This window comes from Synchiropus splendidus, chromosome 8 (genome assembly GCF_027744825.2).
Source record: "Synchiropus splendidus isolate RoL2022-P1 chromosome 8, RoL_Sspl_1.0, whole genome shotgun sequence".
Classification (NCBI taxonomy): domain Eukaryota; kingdom Metazoa; phylum Chordata; class Actinopteri; order Syngnathiformes; family Callionymidae; genus Synchiropus; species Synchiropus splendidus.
Window position 1 is genome coordinate 11,234,714 of NC_071341.1, and position 20,045 is coordinate 11,254,758.

A 20,045-nucleotide genomic window follows, 5' to 3' on the forward strand; every position below is an offset into this window, starting at 1 on the left:
GCGTAGCGTTTGTGAGTCCAGTAGAGGCTTCTAAAGTTGGAACCAGACAGCCTGTCAGCAGAAGATTGTCAAGGCGCTTGTAGCCAGCACAGTGTGACCGAGTGTGACTGACCAGTCAGTGGTGGACCAGCCTCAGGTGTGGTATTCAGACCGGAGCATCGCCAGACCTGTGAGGACCCAACCCTCCTAATAGCCAAGCTTAAATGTGGTGGTACAGTACGAGGGAAGGCAACACGTCTCGCAGTAGGTCTTCTGTCTATAAAGATTTATGACGTGATTCTTCGACACACATTCTCCGCGTCAGAGCAGGCGCGGGAGCGAGTCCCCCTCTGCAGCCCAGCCACAGCAGAGGTTTCCCCGCTGCGCTGTGAGGTGTTAAATATTTTTGATCGATGACAAGTTAATCTTTCTGGATCAGTTCAAGTGTGCGGGTGATAAAAGACACCAGGAGCACGGAACATTCTGACACTTCTCAAAATGAAACTCCCTGGTGGGATTGAGACCATATTACATCATCATAAAAGCGATTACTGGCGGCACGGCATCATAAATCAACTTTTACTTTACGCCACCTTAAACTCACTTTTCACATTACTTTCATTTGCCTGAGACTCGGAGACGTATTTTCCCAGTCCACTGTCCAATCCGCCGACTTGTCCAGAGCTCCCGCCTTCACAATACATTATAGAACAGCCTTCATTTGGGTATGAATATTAGATATTTCTCTTGAATTATGGAATAAGACTATATGTGAGGAATCTGCAGCCATAAGGAGAAAGGGGACAGTCGTACTTGTGGTCCATTTAAAATAGTCCAATAAAAATGACATTCTCAGATCCTAACTGTTCCTTTCAATAAATGATTCAGTGAAAGTGCAGGGAGAGAAGTGATGTGGCGTTAGGTAAATGCACACTTCTGTTCTCTGCAGAGAAGGGTATTTATAAATGAATTATCATTCACAGTGGAAATCACGAGAGCAAAGTCTGACAGTTGAGGTGGCACATAAGATTAATTGGAAGGAGCCACCAGGACATCACAATGTGTGCTCGGTTTCAAACTCAAATGGTGTGCACCGGCAACCAAAGCACCTGAGTTTAGTCTGAACACTATCACGTATGAATGACGCGAATGTTTGCGAACGGAAGGGAAGAGTTTGCTCAACCACTACATGTGTTGACATTCAACGTTGAGGGTACCAGACCTCTGAAAGCGGGCCAGTCTGCCTCACGATAACTGTTGTCAGAGTCTGGACCATTTTTCCCTGAACAAGCTGGATTCATTTCCAGTGAGGGCCCTTTCTCACTGGCTCTGTTCAGTTTGCTGGTCTCAGGAACCTGCTGCTGGCTCAACACAGTCTCACTCCTAATGTGAATATTTGCAAGTGGACTTTTGCTTCCCAACTCAACCGTCTGTGTTGCCTGTACATGCATTAGGCAGATCAGTTGAAACACGTGTCGCCATCTGCTGCGGTTCCTGATGCAGCGTGACCCAGTGACCTTCTCCTTTTGGAACGTCACACAGGAAGGGATCATTTGATTCCATTAAAACAGACCTATGCGTCAACGTTCAACGCAGAAGACTTGGAAAACAAGTGCTATTTGACACAGTAGTGGTGAGAATGTGTAGATGCTAGCTGACTGTTGGACGACGCCTCCTTAGGTGAGAGCTCAAGCATCTAGGGATCAGTGAGGCATCCACAGTCATGACTGAAAGACTGAAAGAACAGGATTTGAGATACAAGTGGTAGAAATGAGATTTCGCCTCACCGTGGCTGGACCTTTCATAAGAGATGAAGGCAGGAGCTCAGTGATCTGGGCGGACTGAAAGTCTGTCTGGTGATGCATGTCCAAGTGGGAGGAGGCCCTGGGGCAGACCGAGGACATGATCGTAAGACAATGTTTCAATGGGTAAAGGTTTTTGAACGGAGAAACTAAGCCTGTTTGTGTCTGCTGCTGCCCCCGTGACCTCATCTTCATTGATGAAATGGATGGATGGATTTTAGCATGAGCATTGAGTGTCATGTTCCACGTCTCTTCCCATGCTTTTATTTTGTTGTTGCCTGTTTCGTTTCCGTTTCCGGTGTTCTCACCATCTTAATGGCCGCCCCGCTGGAGCTTGTTTGCTGATCAAGCTTCAAGGATTTCTACACCCAGGTTCCAGTCTGCGTGACCGGATGGTGGCCTTGCGTCCAAACGGTAAAACTCCTTCGATCCTCGCTTCTCTCATTGCCCTGTTTTTCCAGATTCTGTGCGTGCTTGACAACTTTTCTCAGCCGCCTCCGTAGTTTCTCTCACTCCTTTGTTTTCTGTTGTTGCTATTCGCTGTTGTTGCACGAATGAGTGTTATCTCACTTTTTCTGTTTCCCTGCGTTAGAGTTATTTCCTCACGTGTGTGTGTGATTTTGATCCAACTCTGAGCGCTTTTCGTTATTTGTGCCTCGTGAGTAACCTCCGAGTGAGTCTTCTGTTGACCCCCTGAGTCAGGTTTGTTATTAATCTCCTGTTTTCTGTTTTCCCCTATCCTTGTTCGTGTTTCCTCACTCCACGTTTGGTGTGACGTCCTCAGTTTATTGTTCCTGTTCGTCTTTGTGTTTATATTATTGTATTAATAAAAAAAAAAGCTGCATCAATCCAGCTATTGGGTCCAAACATCCTAGACAAGCCATGACATTGAGCTTGACAAGTCGAACTGTGGGAGGAAATTTGAGCGTCTGGAGAGACTGACCCATGCATGGGACCTTCCTGTACAAAGCAAGAACAACCCAGGATTGCTGCAACAATACTGTCTCCCTTCCCCCCACTGATCTGTATTTTGTATGAGACACTATTATTACATGTTAATGATGACTGTGAATTGGCCAAATTCACATCCATAAATCATTATTGCAACAGGATCTAAAATGAACAAAAGCTGGACACATCTTTGGCTGTGAATACAGTGATACACAAACAGGTAATATTAATTCTCCATTCTTTTTCGTCGGGATCCACCGGACATGAAAACATTACCGCGAACGTTTGATGCGGCGACAGCTGGAGCAGGACATCTGCGCTGTTTTGCAGGACCAACTTTATAATGGACCAAATAAAACATTATCATTCAGAGCTAGTTTCCCTGAACTGCTTGATAAACAGTCAGACGCGTACGCTGCGAGAAAGTCAACTGCGCTGCAGACCCGACTCACTCTAACACCCCTTGGGAATTTGAAGCAGATGTTATTTCAGGTAAAAAGCTCTGAAAACCTGCTTGTGAAGATGCGACGGAAATGATAATTTGTTGACGGTTTCACACCGTCCTGTTCTGATAGAAACGTTGAGTTGAAACTTATTTACTCAATCACACAAATGCTATTCATGACCTCTCAGAGCAGCGGTGATGAAAGATTTCATCACTGTCACGTCTCTGTTGCAGCCTCTAAAGTTTGTGGAACGGCAGACACAGATCACTGAAAGCACTTCCCAAATGTCTCATCGAAAAGTCCGAGTCAAACTGAGTTGCGTCAGTCTGGAGTGGTATTTCTGAGAAATGTCATTAGGACAAGTACCTCAGGCGTAACAGTGACTATCAGCTTACATAAAGTAAGAAAAAAAAACAGAAGACATTTCTGCACCAATATTTGTCCACAAGTAATGAGTACGGATGGACTTCGTCTTGCTTGCTTTACATATCATACTGCGACCAATCTTGTCCCAAACAGACTTGGGACATGTTCAGTACGGTGTGTGGTGAAACCACTGCAGACTATCTCAGGATTTTCTGAGCAGGATTTTCAGTGACTGAAGTGAACTCAAGGAATCAGGAGACATTAAAGTCCAGAATAGGATTCAACCATAGCGCCATGGTGCATATGGTCACATGTCAAAAGCAGTAGAAGACAATGCCATGTTGGTGTGAGTCACAGACTGTCTCAGGTTCCAGGATGTCTCAGGGTTTCTTGCGGTTTCAAATGAGATTATGGAATATAGCACACTCAGACAAAAACAAAAACACGACTAGAACTACAGATTTGAAGCTCTGAGTTTCAGAAAAATAAATACTGGTGTCTACAAGTGAGGTCGAAGACAGAAATGTAGACATGTGTAAATGATTGTTTTGTTCCAGCCAAACAGAGAAGTTCTTTAGCTTTGTGTTGACTTATATTAAACAGGAAAAATAAATATATTTTTCCCACCCAAAAACCTGACTGAAACGTGAAAACTTAGTTTGGTGTCTGGCGTGACTTAACCGGAGAAGCTGGACGCCCTGGACAAACCTGTAGATGGTTATGCCATTTCTGACAAAAATAGACTTGATACACCAAGCAGAAAACATCACCATGTATCAGGTAATAATAATGAAGATGTGCCAAAATATTCGGTTTTGTTAGGAACATATTTTTTGGAACATTCAGTTTTATCGTCATTTTTATTCAAATGTATGTCTTTGGATGACTCACTTTTCTTTGCATTATTATATTATTCAGAATTTTGTGTGTGAAATTGTGTAACATAAACAGAACCATCCACCGCAACACTAAGGAATATGGTAAAAAAAGAAGTAATTATTTGAACATTCACAACTGTATTTTTATGGGTTGTCCATGAAACAAACAAACAAAAAGAAAGGGGATTAAGCAATTGATCAGGAAGAGTAAGTTAAAGAAAGAACCTGCTAACAACCATTTAGAAGACAAACAAAGCCACTACTTTGCTTGGGATGCTTGAGATTGCAACCGTGATGCGTCCAATGAGGAGGCGGAGTCACTTTCTTTAACTTGTGTTTTGTCAGATGGTTATCTCACTTTGATATTGTCAATATATGCAACATCAGAGACGGTCTGTCATGTCGTCAATCACTTGACTCAGATCTCCTCTGGACACACTGGCAGCGAGTCAAACATTGCGACTCTGGCGTGAGCACAGCAGTCAAGCAGCTGCAGCGTGGCCTTTTTGGGTCACCGTGAACTTGAGGACAACCAAAGGAAATCAATCCCGCTGTGCATAACACTTGCCCAACTCTAGTTTCGTATTCAGCCCAAGCAGGAATTGATTTCCTCTGCAGCCAAAATGAAAGTGGAGAAACCATCAACCGTCTGCCGTGTATTAAGCTAAATATGTGTTATCCATCAAGTGCTCCTTTTGCTAATGTAGTGATGCCACTTTGAGAGGAAGATGGGATTAAAAGCAATTACACAGAAGTTTTACTTCATACTTCAGATCAGACAGAAAGGAGTAACTCAGATGACAGGGTAGGGCAGGCCTGGGCAACCCCTGGCTCCCGAGCTGCATGCGGCTCTTTCCCCAGTTTCATGTCCCTCTTCACCGATTTTGGTCACTTGCTGTTGAGATGATCGTTTATACAGGAAATAAGATGAAAAAGTAAAAGCTTTTATGGCGAAATGTCAAAATATTATCAAAGATTTTGACTTGCGTTTAACTTTGAAACATAAACAATAAACCTCCGAAGTGCGTGGACTTCAGTGGAGTGAAGATGAGATGCTCCAGTCTACGGTGTCACTCACACACGCAGACCGGGGCCACGCTATTGGTGGCATGAGCCACAAAAATATGTAAGTATAAAAAGTGGTCGTTCATCTCCAAAGATTTTGGAGGGGTGAGTGCCACCTAGTGGGCTCTGAACATGAGACACTGTTTCATGAAGCCTCATGAAGCCGTCATTGTCAACGTCTTCATTTGAGTGTCATTATATCTGCGTTCTTGTGTTAAAGTTCCTCCATACGTGATGTGGTGTTGTGAGAGCGCGTATCTGGAAACCTGTGTCTGTTTCTCCTACAGAAGGATGTGCTATCTCTTCTATGGCACCCACTCACAATGACAAACAGGGAAATCAGAATAAAAGCACAAGGCTTTGGAAGCATTTGAGCCTACAAATCTGCCACTGTCCCCTTTGAATATGACAGAAGTTGCTCATTTATACTGAAAAAAACTCTTATTATTATGTAGTTTATTTATTTCTGAAGAGGAGAAAAACCAGTTGCAGCCTTAACCGTTGCATAACAGACAGAAGTTTACAGAAGTAACAGAAATGTGCCTTCACTCTTCCTCCAAACAAACATATAATTATTTAAAATGGCTTCCGTTACATAACACCTTTTCACCGAATATGGTTTTTGAGTGAAAATCATTCTGGAATTTTAGCCAAGAGGCATTATCAGCTCTAGAAACTACTTACATGCCAAATACCAGGAGGGGACAGAATAAGCATGTGGCCAAAGTGCTATCTAAAACCACCAAAATTGTTCTTAAAGCAGCTTTCTGAAGTGGAGCTCGGTCAAGAGAGGAATAGATGAAACTGCTGACCAAGTGTTAAATTGAAACAAATAAATCGCTAAAGTAGAGTGAGATGCATAAGTCACAGAGGCAAGTTTACACAGTCACCGACCTGAAGTGAGCCTTCAGAACCTGCAGCACGACGGTGACACAACACAGCGGTAAGAAAACCCAAACCTTTAGGTCACGCCACTGAGCTGCGTGAACATGACTCACCATTCATTTCAGGAAACTGTTGGCATCTGTTATCATTTAAATGTGTCCAAGAGAAAGCAGTTTCCGTTAAACCCAGATTAAACTGTGACGTTTCATTCTCACTTCATTCCACATCCAGAATTTGGCAAACATTCTAATGGCACTGAGAGCACGGCAGCGACGTCTGACTTGAGTGGGAGGACGTGTGGAAGCGTTTTTGAATCATTAACACCATTTCTTTCTCTCCTTTTACAGCCCTTAATAGCGATGCAGTGTGACATCAAATCACTCTTCAATGCTCAGACAGGTCTGTCTCCAAAAAGAGTGAAATCACGATGAGTCAAACTAACGGTGGAGGCGTTACATTCATGGGCTGTTTTCCGTCCTCCGCTCATCATTTCTCTTACTCAAATATGGACTTCCGCTTCCTGTATTTTGCACTGCACCGGGTCTCTCTCTGACATTTCTGACTGCTTCTCAGAGTAAACCAGTTGTTTGCGTGTCTATTTGTTTTCTTGGCTGTTGTAGCGGCGAGTTAAATATTTAAAATCCAAAATGTGTTTCCTTTTCACTCTCTGGGTGACAGAGAAGCAAGGTGCTGACTTTGCTCTCAGCGGGTTTGACCTGGGCTCTCCTCACAGTCGTACTCACACAGAACACCTCAACAGGTCTTAAAACAATGATTGTTTACCTTGAGCAGTCTTCAAGTACATTTTACTAGTGATGGACTGGTGATGCTTCACGAAACAGTGTTTCAGTTTCAGAGCCCTGTAGGTGGCGCTTTTCTTTATTCTATGGTTTCATTGAACTAGTTATTCAAAGCCAACGATTATACAATGCAATGCCATCTTGTGGCCTCTGAAAGGTTAGCACAGTGTTTCATGAAGCCTCACCAACCCTGGTAGAACTCCACACACAGCTTGTGATGTGGACATTGTGCATTCAGTCTTATTTATGTTGGAGACACGGCTATTTAAATCAGAGATTGGTAACTTAATCCTTGAGGCACCATTGTCGCAAAACTGCAACAGGCAGCATCTCAGCATTTAAACAATCCAAGTTGCAAATACTGGAGCCTGATGTAGTCAGGAATTTACACAGTCAGATGGCGGACGCCAGTAATTTCAATCCGAGCAACATTTAGAGGCATGTTTCTGTCAACGTTTGGAGTCAATGCAGAACAGGCCACAATATGTGCTGCCATAAACCCCTTACGGATCATGAAGCACTCACAGGTGTCATTCCAATCTGCAGGCAGAGGGCGGTGTTTAGGCACTAGTGACGGGCTTACGCTGCTTCATGAAACAGCCTCCTCACTCTCCGAGCTCGGTAGGTGGCATTGCTCGTATAAAATGGTGTAAGGTTTCATTGAAATGGTCGTGAGCAGGGAGTGCCATCTAGCGGGCTCTGAGAATGCGGACGCTGGTTCATGAAGCCACAGTACAGAAGCACTACATCTGCAGGGGAGAAATGAGTCGTGCGTGGGTCTCAGCACCAGATTTGGTGAGCAGCCATGGGCCCAACTGCAGGGGACATGCAACAGAGATGCATCCGGAGTAAACTGGCAAGGCACGTTCCCAGATGCGACACGTCTGGTCTGCCATCACTGACCAGGCGCAGAAGCATCCTGGGAGTTGGAGATCCGATGCGACTCCAGCTCTTTATCTCCTGATAAATATTCCACAAACAAGCTGATTGTGTTTTCAGAATCAGAAGGGTAATAGCAAAATGATCAGTCATAAATCCTCATTTGTCAGCAGCCCCGGTGAGTAGGAACTGAGTTCATCCATCAAAAGCATTAAGCATCCAGCTCTTAATGTTTCCTTTGATGCAAATCTGTGTTTTCTGGCTCGCGCTAAAATACCCTTTCGTTTTCCATTAAACAATATCTTTAAAATCCCATTATTGCTGGCACGAGAATCTGCACCAAGTCATCCATAATTCCATTTCTTTGATGCAACACATATATAAGTTCTGTCTCCACCAACAAACACTGGAGGGCAGTTTGATTTCATATTCATTTTCAATTATACTGACGACTTTTAAAGCTCTTGCTGCTGGTCACATTAAAGATTTATTCATTTCCTGTGAGACGTGGCGCGGAAACCAGAGGTGACCCGTTCCGTTGAACACGTGAGAGGCTTGATCGAATCGGAGAAGCCGTGACATTGCTACAATAATTACAAGGCGTCTTTGCGCAGATGATGCGATCAAAACTGAAGGGAACGCAGGAGCAGCAATGGAAGTCGAAGCCAGGACACACGACGGAACAATAGATAGAGACGGTTTTCTGCTCCTTGACTGTCATTGTGTCCAACGTGAAGAATTTGCCCGATCCCGACATTTATTCTTAAGGTTTCAACCTTATTTTTTTAACCCACCTAGAAACAAAAAGGCTAAAATCATAAAGAGTATGGAGGTCTGGTATAAAGGAGCTCGATATCCTGCCGTAACATTCAAATCTGGAAAGTATTGAATTAGATAAATGAAATGAACCGTATGTCCTGGAGCCCTTCATCTCCATTTGTTCAGCTGTTTATTCAGACTGTGTCTGTCTGGCTCTCTGGCCCATTCCATCTTTGCTAATGAAGCATGTCAGAGACCGAAACATTGGGCTAATTCTGCCAGCAGACACACGAACACACACACACACACACACACACACACACACATATATATATATATATATATATATATATATATATATATATATGTATATATATCTGCACACGGGGGACAAAAATGAATGTTGAAAACGTGGACTAAAACATCTTATAATGTAGTTGATAATGAGCAGACATGACAAAAGTGAATTTCATTTTGAATGTATTTTCCCAAAACATATTATATATAGCATATATAATCATCATACTCCCGTCATAGTATATCCCAGTGGTCCAAGTTAGAGTTTTCGTCCACTCAGAATTCAGCTAGCTTGTGCCCTCAGAGTGAGCGGACACATATAGTTGATGGATAGTTGCGATATCCAATCAGATCACGAGTTGGGGACAGCGAGGCCTTCTTTCTGGCCTCACATTGAACGTGACTTGTACGCGTCCTGCGATTGGACACGCATACCGTCATTTCGGGACTAAAAACCGCTACTCGTTTCTCGCTCTCGGAAGCCTGTGGCTTAAACATGTGAGGATATTTATGGGCAAACTAGCTTCAGAGCAATGAAACCACAGATGTTTGGTGACATTCCATCGCGTGTCACGCTGTTCTCCGACCCTGTCACTTCTTATCAGGTGGCCACCGCAGGCTTAGCGCTTGGTGAGTGCAAACGCTTAGATATTTATTTTGTTCACCTTTAACATGTTGATAACAGCGCACACTGGCACAGCAGTGTGATTCTACTCTGACATGTTTCTTGCGCCGCTGTCGGCAAACTGTGGCCGTCTGGCATTCTTTCTGATACGAAACTGAGACTCTGTAAATGAGAGTACAAGAGGGCTTCCGCCATGTATATATATATATATATATATATACACCCTATGACAATTTAGACTCAGTTATCCGGAGTGTCTGAAAGACTGAGTACAAGCAGAAAGTTTTCACTCCACATAGAATAGACCATGGTTCACTCCACATCCAGATTTGAACCGGCAAACCTCTTGGTGTGAGGTTACAGCAGACATACAGTGAAATTACTGGAATATATAGGTCAACGCCATAGTTTTGTGTCGTATGGTCGGGTCGTACCAGTATTTTCACCTGCATTAAACAACCTTGCAAGAGACACAGGCACTTTTCAGCACCGCCACTTGACAGCTCAACCCACTATCACCAGCGACTGGCCCTTGTATGTATGAGAGTGCTGTACTTCCATGTTCACAATACTGGGAACAACCCCAATATTTATGCTACGGATGGGGTTTTAGAGTTGTAGCTACCTGCCACCGATTGGTGTCGGCATTATCTTGGATAGGACCAGCAGACAACAACACTCTCAAGAATATGAAACAAAAATCAAGACGTCTTCAGGAGAAGGTTCTTAAGCCAAGATCCTTGAAGGAAGTGAAGGATCAACCTTAATCGATCAATTCTTTTCACCACTAGATTTGATGTTTACACGGCTGAATTCAAGGGCTACAAGACACCACATGTATTCATGAAAAAACAAACAAAAAACATCTCTTCTTGAACCTTGTTTTTGTGCTGTGAATGCGCTCCACACTCAGGCTCACAACAATGTGAGTGATTCTTACCAGACGGAGAAAAACTGCAGCAGTGAAAGACTCCACCAAAAAGACTCCTCCGCTGATGTAACCCTGATGATAGAGCCGAAAGTCAGAGATGACAGACTGGCACACACAAACAAAAATAAAATGAAATAAAAATTAGACATGGGTGGAGGGGTGATATTAAAGTTCAAACACTGAGCGATGTGATTTATTCAAACCTACTCTCTATGGCAACATGATCTATTTCAGCTCCTCGTCTCATTAGAATGGACTATATCTTCCCTCTCTAGTGAGGCCTTTGGAATAGGAAAACACACCCTATTCATGAGACTATTTCAATTCCATCATTTTTTCCACAACAGACTTCCGAACATATTTCCTTGAAAGAATGCACGACTTCAGTTGATCCTGGTCCTGCAGGAGCATTGCAAAACCCGTTCTTCATTGATCTTTTACTAATAATAATCATCATAATAACAATGATAATAATAATAATATAGTAATAGTAATAACAATAATACAATAATAGTAATAGTAATAACAATAATATAATAATAATAATAAACATCGGTTCTGAATAAGTTTTGAATACAAGACCAGTAGCCTCCAATATAATTTGTAATATACCCATCTTGTATTGAATTCAGTTTTACCTGCATCAGCCTGTTGGAAGATTCCAGATTAATTGTTGGCATTCACAATTGTCTGCTTGCATCATTACAAAAGGTGGGAGGGAAAAGATGAACACTGCAACACATGACATTGAAAGGCATAAGTGCTTTTTTATTTCAAGTGAAATACACCTTGTATGGGACTCATAAATGGTCTTGGCTGGCCTGCGTTGGTCCACAGACCTTGGGTTTTGAGGCCTGAGTTTCAGTGGCCCACACACTTTCACATGTTTCCAGTGCATATGCAGTGGCATCATGTATTAGAGCTGCCTTTCCACTTGGCTAAGTAGGCATCAGTGCATTACAACTATTGTTTTAGCTTATGTTCTTCTACAAACAGCTCACAAAAAGACTCACAGAAGAGGTGTTGCAGGGATGCGGCCTTCCTCAGGCTGGAATACTTCCTGGTCTGGTCAGAGCTGGCACCACAGGGCGCCACGTCGTGAACAGAGCGATCATGCGCCGGCAAGCCAAACTCTAGAATCAATAACACACAGACATCTGCCGCAGTTGAGATGTTTCCTCCTGTTAGATGTCACGACGGCGCAGTGAGCTACTCCCACACTGAACAAGCAGCTTCTCTGCTGTTTGGCGGCCTGCATCATATCCAGCATGCAGCTGGATGCGAGTGCGACTCTTGGCTCGTCTGTGAGCCAGTTGACGGCGAGGTGGTTGTAAATCTGACCGGCTATAACCGGAGTGATTTGCTGGTTCAGAGAAACCATAAACATTGGCGCTGAGCAGCCCACCGCGCCCAGAAGAGGCTGAATGAAGTGGCGAGTGTGTGAAAGTGTGTGCGTAAGTGAGTGAGTTTGTTCAAGGGCATCGCTGGCTGCGGCTGAGAGCCGAGCGCGACGATTGGCTGAGAGGCTTAGCGGCCGTTAATCTACACTGCTTCATTGGCTGTGACCACGGAGGGGAGGGGTCACTGCTGCTGGTCAGTTAGCTGCTGTCAGCTCCCTAATCTGAGACATTCCTCAGTGTTAGACCAGGCTTCCCCGGTAACTCACAAAAACAGTGGATTTCTCACCACCTCCGCACATTCGTCCTCATTTATCTATTTGCGGAGCATTAGATGTGATTATCGGACCATAAGAGATGGTTTTCCATCTGACCGACACGTTTGGCCTCAGTTTATGTTCCACTTAACCATGAAGCTCCAGCAGCTTCATGGTATTGGTGGCATTCATTTGGCAAACATTCTGCTATTGATGTTTATTACACAAGTGTGGCACTTCATTTTCCAAAGGGGCCACATAACGCACTGGGACGGTCCCGCGGGGCTGACAACCGATTCTAGGGTCATAGTTGTTCTTCTGTGTGATTTGTAAAAAGAGAAAGGAAAAGAGGAGAACGAGAAAATACGCCTTTATGTTGGTTTTTAAAAGCTTGAAGAAATAGAAAAAGAAAGAAGTGTCAAAACAGTGTTTCCTCCAACATGGAGGTAACCTGTTCCAGATCCTCGAGCAATAATTCCTCTTGTTTTTGTCATTTTTTATTAGACCTCTACTTCATTCTTTTTTGTTCATTTTTCTTTCCTTATTTCTGAATTTTCATTTGTCTCCTTTCCATCTTTTAATCATTCTTCCTTTTCATTTTTTCTCTTTCATCTCATTCTTTTTCTTGTTTATCATTTCCATTTTCTTCTTTTCCTCTGATTCACTTTTTTCTTTTTCCTTTTCTGCTTGTTTTGTTTTCCCCACCTTCATTTCCCCCTTTTCTATTTCTGCTTTTACTTATCATCCACTTCTTTGGATACAGCACATTTTCCTTTTCTCCTTTTGTTTATCCTTTTTCTTTTTCCCTTTCTTCTTCTTCTTTACCTGCCTACCTTTAGCTTTCATTTATTTCCCTTTTTGTCATTTACTCGAGTTATTTTCTCCATCTTTCTCTTTCATCAATTCAAGTGGACTTCCAGAACACCACCAGTAGTGACTCAACAGTTCCTAGTCACTAGTTCTCTTCCTTCCGTCCCAAACTGTAACAGCTCTGCAGCTCTCAAAACAGTGTATAAACAATGTATAAAATATACTTCCAACATCTCAAATTCATTGGATCCAAGAAGTCTTATGAAGTTCACCATTCAAATATGGAGCAGTTTAAAAATAAACACAACAAAAAACAGATTTGACTTAACAACGGCATGATATGTCACCAAATGCCATGTAGGACAGCAGTACATTTAAAACAATATTGGTAAGTGAAGTCGGAAAAGCAGCATACAGCCTCTTTAAAGTGTGTTGTTTTAGATTTGATTTGTGCTAAATCCAATCCAAAAACATTGCGTATGGACAGGTTTCCCCTAGATTTACCACTCATTTTCCAAGTGCAGTCATGCTACAGTAAACGCCGACTCCCAAAGACATCTCAGCAGCGACAAAACCGTCAGAACACAATTGGAGCTCCAACCATCATGTAGAATCGATCACATCAGTGGGCCGGTGTGTGTGGCCACTAATGGTCTCATTGATCCAGCCAGCAAAAAATACGGCTCTTTGCTCAGAGAAGCTTCGATATCTGCGGGGGGGGGGGACTCTGTCACCTCGAATGGATTTGTAAATAGCAGAGAATTATGTAAAATGGCGGCAGGCACAAAAAAGGGATTTCTTTTGATTCCGAAAGCATTTCGGAGGAAGCTCTTTGTCAATGAGACCATTAGCTGTGATGACACCTCGCAGACTTCTCTGTGTATTTGGAGTGCGATTTTATTGTGCTGGGATAATATTTCTGCCGGGAAATTTTGGGATCATTTACAAGTGCTTAGAGAGGTTTGCAAAAGGCTGAGCCCACATTGAACGCATAACTGCAAAGTTGGGAAAGATGCCAAAGGGCAGCCACCGTTAAAAATAGCATCAAAAGGCACAAAGAAAAATCGGGTTTGTGGTTTATAGGTTTTTCATGCATTTGGTGAACAGGGGGAGATGCATTCCTGGCCCTTAGATGGCAGCAGCGCAGGCGGTTGTCATTTTGGTTACTAGAACTATTTGATTAGTATTGAATGATGTGGAGTACAAAGGCAAGAGCAGGAAGTTTACAAAACTAACAGGCAACCAAACTCAACGGCGCAGGAGCGTGGGAGCGGCTCCATCAGGTGCCAGATCCAATGGTGTGACAAAGAAGGAAGCAATGAGGTGCACCAGCCTGGAACCGCCTCAAGAAGTGTCTGCATAAGTTGGTAATGACTGAGAGAGAAGTACCGAAGGAAGAAGAGGGCTGATGGTGAAAAAAGTCTGATAAAAAAAGACAAAAAAAACAAGGAGTTGGACCACTTCATGAGACCACCCACATCAGAGAACTGGAGAGGCCAGAAACAATACCACATATTCAGTTAAACTCTGAGTATAAACTAAATAACAGTAATGTAGATACAAATAAAATATGGCACTCACAGTTAGTGATGGGCTGATGAGGCTTCATGAAACAATGTGTCCTGATTTTCACAGCTCAGTAGGTGGCGCTCTTTTTCTTTGTTACAACCTTTGTAAGTGCAGGAGTTCCTGGTCCACTGGTCACAATGATGCACAAGACACGTGGCAGCTAGGATGAGAACAACAACAACAAACATGGACGAATCCCTGAACAAAAGCAAACAAAAGCATCTGTTTGCTTTTGTTCAGGGAGGTTTTTCGCTACACAATGGCCAGGGTTTCCACTACTCTGAATGGACTTGAACATTGAAATTCTTATACAAATATTTTCAAGACGTTAAAAGAGCTTTAGTTTAAATAAGGTGATGTAAAAACCACAAAAACAGAGGCAAAGGGCCGCATGTGGCCCCCGGTCTGCCTTCATCCAAAGGTAGGTGCCGGTGAATATCAAGACTGAGGATGATACTTTCCTCAGTCTTGCTCTTCAACTTAACCTCCTGAGAATCGTGACAGGTCTTTCACTTCGCGGGAGTGTGCATTTCTGAGGTAGAGGACTGAGGTGGGGGATTAAGGGAGGAATTGGAATCCACCCTAAATCTCTCTACTGCCCCCTGTTCATCTGGGATGATGAGTTGTTTTGGGTGGGGAAGTAATACTTCAAGAGAACAACAATTAACCAATATAATAATGTAATGAGATAATAGAAAACATTTGAATCTGTTGAAGAAATGATGATAGGAGAAATGCTGTTCCAAAACACATCTAGAAGATATTGAAGTCAAGAGTTCTAAAACATATTTATGCAGACAGAGAATCAAAGACTTGTAAATTTATTCAGCCTGACATTTTTTATTATCAATAAACAGAATTGCCTCACATTGCATCATCGCACTCCTCTCCACACCCTCATACTGCACCTAACTTTTTAACACCCATGTACGTCTTGCTGTCTGATCTCCCATTTTATGTAGTAGAGAATGATACAGTGACTTTTTACGTCTCGGCTAGAATCATGAGATGAAGTCGACTGTGTCGTCCATCATAATAGCAGGGATTATGTTCTCATTTTAGGAGTCTCATTGTATTGATCCATTTTTTTTACTAACTCTAAACAATAAATATCCATAAACTGCTTTGAGTGAATTATGATCAAGATGATACCAGTCTTGTAAACTATTTTTTTAAACTAAAAGCCGATCCACTGTGGCTTCTGGGGTCAAGTGAATGGACTGGCTTCACTCTGGACAGGCAAAGTGTTGGGAAAATCCAAGCTGAGACTGCAGATCTACGACAGAGAAACAAAAACAGTGGAGAGTGGAGTAACCCGCTGCAATTTTCTACCTGGCCAGCCATGTTGCATGAGATTGTAAAACTGAAGCAGAAGTCAGCTGAGATCAACCCACTAGAGAATTTCCTCATCGAGCAAAGCCATAACAATGCAAGCAGAATCCAAATTGAAAAGTCCTTCATCTGAATCCAGGATGCAGTGTCTTCCCAGGTCTCTGTGCAGCTTCAATTCTCTCACAGCTACCTTCCCTATAGCTAGTGTGGCCGTCGCAAACAATTCAAAACTCTGGTGCTGGCTTTCTGAGCCACCACCGGATCAGGACCAGTCCACATCCATTACATGGTTTAACCTTACGCTCTGACTCATCCACTCAGCATCAGGCCATCACCTTGATGTTCCCTCACTGAGAGAATCATTGCACTTGACAAAGTCTCGACTGTTTGCTGTCATGGCCCCTAAATGGTGGAGACACCTCCCCGTTGACATCCAGATGGCCTCACCTCGCCTTCCGCACACTAAAAACCCGCCGTTTCAAACTTCTCCCGAACAAGAAGACGATGACTAGTAGAAAAGTAGAAAAATAAAACATGAAAAAAAGACTATGTGAAGCCACATCTACCAATTTCAAGGAAAAAAAAACATGAACAAAAGGTGCGTTTTTTAGTGGGCAGGTTTCCAGAGATTATTAAAATAACTTAAGGGTATCAAGTACCACAAAGTTGAGGTATCACTCCTGGTGAGTGGAACACACGGTACACTCAGCTGCACTTCATCATCCGGTGCATGGGTGCCATCAAACTTACCTGTGATTCAAAGCCACTTCAGCACACTCAGAAGTACAATTCACAAGAGACTCCAACTAGCGTGTGAAAATTGCCCCATCTGGTCCTCGAGCAACAAGGTGGTCACCACCTAGAAGAGTCTCAAGAGGAAAGGCAACTGGGTGAAGCTGCTGAGTCTCTGCTGAATGGCGAAGAAGAAGATGGGGGAAAAAAAAGAGGACGAAAAAGATGATGAAGAAGGAGCCTAGAAAAGAAATGTAGATGAAGAAGAAAAAGAAATAGAAAGGCAGGACGAAGCAGAAGAAGACTTGGAACCCGAGCGTCTCACATCCTGGTGGAAGAAATAACTCGATAAACAATAAACAGTGCAGTACGGTTTGAAGACTCACAGACAAGGCAAGTATTCAGTATGAATTTCCACCATCATATATTTCCCACAAAGTTGGTTCTGTTGAATTACAATGGCGAATAAGTGTAAAACTGAATTCAAATTTTCGACACATCCATTAGGTGCAGGTAAATAAGCTCTTCCGCTTCAGTATCAGGGAAGAGATGCCGAGCCGTTGCGTAGCAGCTGAATGTTCTAAAGGTGATCATATAACTCTGTTCCCCCATCAAGATGTACATAGAAAGTCATAAGAAACAGATGAAGCAACTTAAAAGAACCATCTGCAACGTCGACATTGCAGTGATCATTTTGCCAGAACATTTTGGCTTGAAAGTTTGCCTCAAATAAATCTCCTTCTTCTCCTCAAAACAATATCCACAGTTTACAAACGTAAACAAAGAGGAACACATCGAAGCAGCGGAGAGAAAACCCAGGAAGTACTTTTATATTTTGCACTGTTGAGCCTTCCTAAGAGAGTATAAAGCCCAGTTCTTCATCTTTACTTACTTACTTATTTTATAAGAGCCTTCTCAATGTCCAACTATAACAGTGTCAGAGTCATTGCTTCCAGAACAATGTGGTACTTACTCTTCTTCCTCAAAAGCTGTTGACAAACTGCGAAAACATTTGCTGATATTGCTCAAGACCTCCGCTTCCATGCACTCAGCCATGCTTGTTCACACCTCTAGCTATGTCACAAGACGGCACCTGTTATGACAACGCACACTCATCTGTATCACTGTGTAATTTATGACAGTATATGGAAATGGCATTTTATTGACTTTTTTCATACACATAGAATCCAAACAGTATTTGTTCCTTCTAATAATCTCTTGGTTGACCTAATGTCAGTGAGCATCTCTTTAAAAAAAGGGGGGTAAAAGGGGACTTGCTGACTGAATTTGAGCTTCCAATGAAGAAATTCTGAGAATCCAGTGCGTATAGTCCCATGGCTGCCAAAACAAGCAGCAGTAATGTTGTGTCTCTGCATGTCAGCTAATTAAAAGTCTCTCGAAATAAATAAAACCATGTTGCATGAGGCAAATAAACTCTGGGTGAGCAGAGAGTTATTTACATTATCAGTGTGAGTGAGTCTCTGAGCAAACATCATCAAGTAAATCAAGACATTTAACTCCTCTAATTTAACATTAGTTTAATAAAAAGACAGCACATGCAGTGGCAAAGAGCCCTTTTATAATAGACCAGTGTATTGTCTGATAGTGCTGGGAGGCCAGTGAAGGTATATCTCCACACGCAGCATTTTGAAGACGTACAAAACCCACGGAGGACTTCGAATAGATGGGAAGCAACCCTTCATAAGGGCCTGGACTGGTCATCTCTAAAACTGGGCACTTACTATGGTTATAATTTACAGGCATGTTGTGCATGACTTTTACTGACAACGTTGGAGCTTCTGCTGTGATCCTCTCCTAGGAATTGATGTTTAATAAACAAAGAAAGTTCATATTGATCCTGAGTATTTTGATAATTGGCAGATCAGGCCACACACACACTTGTACTTTCATGCTTTCCCCAGCCTATCAACCGAAACCTAACCGTCCGAAACAAATGACTAACCTTAACCAGGACACATCACCAAACACAACTATGACCTAGTTATTTTGAAGTATTAATCTTCAAATTGAGGCTTACCGTTGTGAGGAAAAATGTCTTGACAAAGTAAAGTGTCCCCACAAGTAGCTATGTTTACAAGAATTCCTAGCTAAACCAGGTACACACACACACACATGTTTGAATTTCTATCCTTGTAGGGACATTGTGAGGTTTGTCATTGAGGTAACATTTTCCCCAGCCTCTCAGCCTAAACCTAACCATCCTAAACAAATGGCTAACTTTAACCAGGAAACTGAAGTCTCCGTTGTCAAATTGAGGCTTAACCTTGTGGGGTCCAGCCATATGTCCCCTCAATGTCATAGGGTCCTCACAAGGATAGTGTTTTGTCAAGAATTGGTCTCCACAAAGTAGGATGAACAAGCCCACGCGGAGCACAGGTTGCGTACACAGTAAGAATAGCCACACAAACATCTAAACTTCACCCTGTGAAGTTTCGACTCCAACCTAATCGAACAGTGGCTGGTCTGGCGGCGATGCTGCATCACGAACCACTCCTCCCCCAGAAGGGATTAGATGGAATCTTTAATGACGCGTAAGCTGCCTTCACTTCCGTGTATAATAAGCGTGGAAGACAAAAGAGTCGCCACCTATAGCGGTAGAAGTTAAAAACATTTAATGCATTTTCAATTCATTCCTTCACATTCTCTCTTCGTTCCTGCTCATTTCCCCAGAAGTCACTCGTTTCGCACTCTAAACTTCTCCATCCATCTTTGCCTTAAACGTCTCCTCCCAACTTCCGCGGCTGCTGTCAGCCTCTATTCTCCTCCCTCGCCACAATTTTCTCATACAGGTTTTATAGCCCTCACTTCACTCCCTGCGCCGGCTCTCAGCCTCCATTTCACTGTCTGTCTTCCACTCTCTGACCCAGAGGGCCGTGTTTCACGAAATCCAATCCTCTCCCTTTTTAAACCTGCTGTTCCATTTCACTCCCATTTTGTCACACTGCAGTGAACACACAATACCCACTCCGTTCTCCTTCCAACCCCCTTCCTATTGCCAACACACACTGTGACAGTAACATACACACAAAAACATGCCACCCTGTTAATATAAATATTATAAGGAGTAAAAAGATAACGTTTGTAATTGTGCCATCAATCACAATGTTCGGGCTCAATTCTTCTCCAATAGAGCCCACGTGTGACGCCACTGACTCGGACCGACCTCAGCTAAGAGCCAATCACACAGAGGTTATAGACCAGCGGAGCTGAGCGTGTGTGTGCACACACAAGCGCATCATGAGTGTAGGTGTGCGTGTGTGTGTG

The 20,045-nt window shown here is 42.9% G+C and overlaps 1 protein-coding gene across 1 annotated transcript in view; it reads right to left on the reverse strand.

Moving 5' to 3' along the window:
• Positions 1-20,045, reverse strand: part of LOC128763394 (cytoplasmic dynein 2 heavy chain 1) — an 83,084-nt gene that overhangs the window by 2,844 nt on the left and 60,195 nt on the right. The gene's annotated exons all lie outside the window — the stretch shown is intronic.